Raw genomic sequence first — 6664 nt, 5'->3', positions numbered from 1 at the left:
AAGTAATTCTTTTTGCCGCTTAAGGGAATAATTCTACGAGTCACCTTCCCCAAGGTGCCCCGTTATGGAATCATGGCAATTTTTCCTCGCTACTTTGAAACCCTCGTCAAATTGTTTCTTCCGTCCCTCCTGGTGCATGTTTTGCCTCTCAGCTCGAGAGATGTTTCAATGCCTCCCTCTATGAGTTGATCCTGAGTTGTTCGATATTCGAGAAGATTGATCCTTCTAGAGTTTTCCCTTTCCTCTTGTTGTCTTGTCGGTTGGAGTTCTCAAAGCAAGACGTCGAGACAAATATGATGATCGAATCAACGTTCTTATGAAGTGCAACCTGGATCATGAAGATCGCGTTAGCTTTGCATCCCCTCTGTCTTCTCACCTCACGTCTTAAATCTCGGGACGAGATTCTTGTTTAGTGGGGGTGAGTTATCACATCCTAGCTAGTTCATGCATTAGAGTGTTGCATCATGTTTCTTTTTTTCCAGAAACTTGAAATGGGGAAGACAGAAACCCTAGCACCCCCTGTTAACAACTAGGGTTTACTAAAAAAATAATTTCAATGAACCTGAAATGCCCTTCTAAAATGTTCATCATCTCTGCCTTGGTCTTAAACCACTGCCAAAAGTGATGCACAAATTTCTAGGACATCTTAAGGTCACTGGATTAATCCATTAGCTATTTGAATTTGGGCATTTAAATAATATAAAATATTTCAAGTGCTCATATAATTCCAAACTAAAATGTTCCATGCCATATAAATTCTAAATAGTGGCCATGTGCATTTTGGTGATTTTAGGAGATGCCTAAGTATTTTTAATAATGCAACAAACTTACAGAAAAATAGAAAAACAATTTAAATTAGAAAAAAAGAGAGAGGGAGAGAATCTCACCTGGCAGCCCACTGGTCGGCCCAACACTGTGCTGGCCCGCGCCAGTCAGCTGCTTCCTCTTGCCAGAGCAGGCAGAGAGGTGACGCCGGCGTGCGTGAGCTCGCCACGGCGCCACCTGCTTGCCGCCCGTGCCGCTGGACGCGCTGGTCGACCTCCGTCGCCCGCTCGACCGCCCCGGCACCCCCATTCGCCCCTGCACCTCTCCCTCGCCTCGCTTCCGCCATGGCCAACGCTGCCGAGCTCGCGCCAGCGTGAACCTCGCAGCCACCATGCTCCCCTCGCCTTCCCGTGCTGTCCAGCAGCTCCGTCTCGACGCCCTCGTCCTCTCAGCCGAGTCAGGCAACACCGAACGGCCTGCATCGCCCCCTACACCCTCGACTTCGCCGCCTCTGCTCCGAGATCGCCGGCGACCTCCCGACGTCGTCAGCCCGCCCCCGACCGCGCCGTTTGCTTCTACGTGACCGCAGTGAGCTCCGCTACCTTCTCCCCCTTCTCGTTCTAGCTCTCGAGCTCCGTAGCAACTGCACGTAGCTCACCCGCACGCGCCGCCGCCGAGCCTCGTCGCCGACGAGGCTCCGGCCATCCAACGGTCGCACCACCATGGCCGTTAGCTTCACCGCATCGCCAGGAGCCCGTAGCACCATCGCACGCCCCTCGTCGTGCTCTCTAGCGACGGGTTCGACTACACCCGTACCCCGGCAGCCGCACAGCTCGTCGCCGGCGTCGATTCCGGCGACCCCGAGCTCCACCACTACCACCAATCGATGCGGCTCGTTCCCAGCTGCGTGTAGATGCTCTCCGCCGCCCATTTGGTCGCCGGAGCACGGATCCCGCACCCCACCGCCGCGTCTGGCCTCGCCGGTGGCTAAACGCCGGCGAGTTGACCCCGTTTGACCCAGGCTGACCCCCTCCCCTGAGTCAATGACAAGTGGGGCCCGCCTGCTAATTAACCTGGATTAACTTTTAATTAATTCTAGATTAGTTAGTTTACTAACAGTGACACTGACGTATGGGTCCCACACGTCAGGTTTGACCTGGACGACCCCGCTGACCAGCTGACGTCACCCTGACGCAATGCTGACGCATTAATTTAATTACTGGAATTATTTTTATACAGGAAATTCCAGAAAATGCCCAAAACTTCTAAAATTCATAGAAATTAATCTGTAACTCGAAATGAAATAATTTATATATGAGAAATGATCAAAAAAATCCAATCTATCCATCTGTACTGGTTTCATGCATGTTAAAGCAACTTAACCCTGCTGTTTATATCAAAACATGATAAAGCACTATATAAATTCATAAGATGAGTTTGGGGTTGAATCTTTGGTTCAAAATGGCTCAAACCCATCTGGTTGTAGTTGCATTAGCCCAACACACTCATTTTGCTATGTCATGATCATGCATCATATTGTGAATTGCATTGATTGTGTTTCCTTCTCTGTTGCCGGTGTTTGTCCCCTCTCGATAGCCGTGATTCCGACGATGAGTTCGATGACACCGATGAAGAACTATAATATCTTCAGAAGTGCCAGGCAAGCAAAACCCCCTTGTTCATTCCGATACAATCCCACTCTCTCGCTCCTGCTCTCCTTTACTGCATTAGGACAACAACGATTCATCTATTACTTGCTGCAGTAGCTGAACCCCTTTATCCTCTGCATGACCTGTCATTGCCACAGTAAATAGATGAAGCCCACTAGCATGAGTAGGAGTTGTTTGAGCCCTGATGTGCCTACTCATTCATGATTGTTTGTCATGCCTGTTATGCTTAGAGTTGTGTCAGGTCTGATTCGTCGGGGATGAATTGGAATGGTGATGAACATGTCCTACTGTGTGTGAGCTAAGTTTTTCTGACTTGTAGCAAGTTCTTCTGATTATGTCAAGTATGCACGGCCGGGTCGCACTTTGCCGGCTTAACTTTGATTTGCAGAACTAGTCGAACACAATTGGCGTTATTAAGACTGGTAAACCGGAATTGAGGTACCAACCTCATAGCCCGGGTTATCTAAGCCGACAGTGTGCTTGCAGGCTGGTAGGTGTGTTGTTACGATTATATCAAGGACGTCATTGAGGGCCAGTCTTTGGTGAATCACATTCCGGCTTATAGGCATAAGACTATGATTCTCCATGCGGTAAGCCGCCTCGAGACTTGTGATTTGTCTTTTCATGCAGGGTAGTTAAAGACAACTATTTCAGCTGAAGGAATATGACTGGTCAACTGTAACCCGGAGACATATAAGGAAGCAACTTTCATAAGGATTCAACATTCAGCACGTGCACGATGGCACGGCACAGTTAAAGTATTGACCCTATTCTATTACAAGACTCGTTGAGTCCAAAAGGGTGAAGCATTGTTTCACATAAATCGTCTACAGAGTTACGACGCTTGCTGGGTTGAAGTCTCCGGCTCATCCCTCTCTTCTCCTCCGGCTGTTCCCAAGGTCTGGAAAGTCGACGACTTCCAGTCGATGCCGCTCAGAGCTTCGAATTGAGCTTCCTCGTCAATTAACCCCGCCGGGTCAATCTCCGGGGCGAAGGTGTGCTTGCGAGTCGGCGGGATTAAGCTGAGGGCCTCATAGCGCGGAGTGGGGATCCTCTGATTCTCTGCATCGTAACCCAGTTGATACTTAGTCAGATCTATATCATTGCCAATCAGAGTGGCCACCGGGCGTACGATCTTCACGCAAGCTGCGAAGTCCTTCTGGTCGAAGGCGGTGCCGTCTTCCTTCAAACTGGGGTAGCCTAGAGCGATGTCCGCCGGGTCTAGCTCTGGAACGAACGCCTTAGCCCGGCTTAGAGCCGCTATGGCTCCGGCTCTTGCAGAGGCCCGTCGCAGCTCTTGGATGCGTTGAGGAAGAACGGCGAGCCGGCGAAGAACCTCAGCCAGGTGAGTCGGCACCTCGTTGGATAGGGCCACCAGAGCCAGAGCACGCTGTGACCCGGTGTAGAGTTGCTCCACCAGGGTGTACACGGCTTTCAGCTTGGTTACCACACTTTGGTTGAGGTTGGCGCTTCTGGGACCTCTTTAACAGAATAAGATAAGCCGCCGACAAGGATGAGTTATGAGATATACAGATTCTAAACTTAATGAAAGCTGGTGAGATGACTTACCGAAGATTGCGGCAACCATCTGGGACACTTGGCGCTTTAAGCCGGAGAGTTCGGCGGTCTTCTCTGAGAGAGCCTTCTCCGCCTGTTCGGCCCGGCTCACCAGAGTGGCCTTCTCTTCGGCCCAAGCTCTCCGTTCAGCATCAAAGTCTGTCTTTAGCTTTTCTTGCGCAGCAATGTTGGACACAAATTTGGCGTTTGCTTTCCGGGTCTCCGTCTCTTGCGTCTTCAGACGGGTCTTGAGATCAGCGATGTCAGCTTCAAACTTCTTGCCAGCAGCCTGCATAATTTCCGGGTTATAGCATGAACAAGTTACTATGCAAATTTAAAAGTCCCAAGCATTTTCCAAGCAGACACTTGGCACTTGGGGGCTAATGCGTATCGAACGTTCCTATCTACAAATTTCCGGTTCATGGAAGTAAGCCGGAACTTAAGTCTACAACATATTCAATCATAAGTCGTCGACTTGGGGGCTAGCATGGTAAAGGTAACTATGCAGTAAGTAAGAAGACAGAAGAGTGATACCTCAGACTTCTGCTGAATCTGGTTCACCATGGCGATCTCTAAGTCCCGGCTCTTGTGCACTTGGTTGATATAGCCGGAGATGACCTCTCCGATGCTCCGATTGGCATAATCGGTGAGGTCCAGATTGGCCCGGTGGCGCCCTAACAACTCCTCCTTAGCGGAGCACTTGGCGAGCGCAGTAGGTCTCCCCGGCTCAACATATTCCGTCCGGGTGATTACTACATCCGGGTCATCTGCTGGTTGAGCCGAGCTGGAGGCCTCCGGGTTAGCAGAAGCTTCTGCTATGGGCTTGTTGGTTGGAGCAGCGGCCTCAGGAGCAGAGGCAGCTGGCGGTTCTTGAGCGGCTATCTCCGGCTCAGGCAAGTCCGGCTCATCGGCCGGCTTGTTCTTCTTCGCCCTTTTGCTGAGTTTTGCTTGGGCACTGAAAAGACAGAAAGGTTAAGCACAAAAGTGTAAGTAAAGACAAAATACAACATGAGGTGATCATCATTACCCGGGCACGGTCTTGAAAGCCGGCAGATTCGACTGCATAGAGTCGCCAGAAGAGGGGGAAGTTTCCTGATAATTTGAGTCAGAAGAGTTGAGCGGTTGACGTATAACACCTGCCAAAGGATGAAAAGGGTACAACTTTGAGATCACCTCGGTCCGGCGTTTCTTCGATGCGTCAGGTAACCCGGAGGAGAGGTCAGTGTCTTTGTTGGTCCGGGTGTGCCGCCGGCTTTCATGAACCTGTCGCTTCAAAATAAATTGAGGATCTTGATAAGCTAAAGGATGTGAAAAGCTTACTTTCCGGGTTACCCTTCGGACTTTCAGCCTTGGCAAGGGCTCCGAGTCGGAGGAAAGTGACATTACCTCTTCAACCACCGGGTTACTTGCGCCGGTGTCATCCTGTTGGTGAACAGTATTGGTAAGGTGGACAGAAATAAATAGCAGATATAACAAGAGCTTACAGGTTCAGGGGTTACCTCTGACTCGGAGCTGTCGCTTAATTGCATCAGCTCTGAAGCAGTAGGCCTACTTCCCTTCTTGCGGGGAGCGGCTTTCTTGGCGGCTTTCTTCGCCTTCCTGGCCTTCTTGGCCGCCTCGTGGTCATATTTGACCTTCCAGAATTTGTCATCAGCCTGAAAAATACAATGATGATTTCTTAAAGATTCAGATGAAGGTTATCTGCAGACGGAGATAAAATGTTCAAATCAGCGGCTTACTGCTGGGGCTGGGTTGATCTTGCAGAAGGGGGCTAACCCGGTCCTCCCGCAGTCTGCCAAGCTCTCGTTCAAGAGAGCCTTGGTCATGTCCTCAGCAACATCTTCAGGAAGATCGTTGCGACTGTGTCTCTGGGGGTCATCCTTTCGGCCCGTGTATTCGCACATTAAGCCGGGGCGGCGGCTCAATGGGATCACCCGCCACGAGATCCAGACCCGGACCAGATCGATTCCGTTGAGACCATTGCCCAGGAGAGCCTTGATCTTGTTTATGGTGGGGAGCAGAGGTTGGCGCTCCGCCTGAGTCAACTTGTCAGACAGAGGGTGAGTTGGTTCCAGACGTGAAGGGCGAAAGCCGGGCAGCGGGCTCTCGTCAGCCGGCGACGTGTCTTGGCAATAGAACCACGTCTGGTTCCAGTCTTTTGGGTGACTCGGCGGCTCGGCGTAAGGGAAGAGGCAGTCTCTCCGTCGCTGAATGGAGATTCCGCCGAGTTCCAAACTTGGCCCGTTGGCGCACTCATTCTGGCGGTTCAGGTAGAAGAGCTCTCTGAAGAGCAGCAGGCTGGGCTCTTCTCCAAGATAAACCTCGCAGAACACTTGGAAATTGCATATGTTGGACACCGAGTTGGGTCCTATATCTTGTGGCCGCAGGTCAAAGAAGTTCAGCACGTCTCTAAAAAACTTTGAGCCGGGCGGTGCGAAGCCCCGGCTCATGTGATCCGCAAAAATGACCACCTCCCCGTCCCTTGGCTGTGGTCTCTCCTCTGATGGGTCGGGGGCACGGTAGGACATGACGTCCTTCTTGGGCAGGTAACCTGACTTGACAAAATCCGCTAAAGTCTCGTTGGTGACATTGGACCTCATCCAATTGCAAGTGATGGAGGCTTTAGGAGCTTTGGGAGGCATGGTGAAAGTCGGCAGCCTATGATAAAAGGA

Source organism: Triticum aestivum, chromosome 3D (genome assembly GCF_018294505.1).
Source record: "Triticum aestivum cultivar Chinese Spring chromosome 3D, IWGSC CS RefSeq v2.1, whole genome shotgun sequence".
Taxonomy (NCBI): Eukaryota; Viridiplantae; Streptophyta; class Magnoliopsida; order Poales; family Poaceae; genus Triticum; species Triticum aestivum.
The sequence above is the reverse complement of the archived record's forward strand: the minus strand, read 5'-3'. Positions refer to the sequence as shown.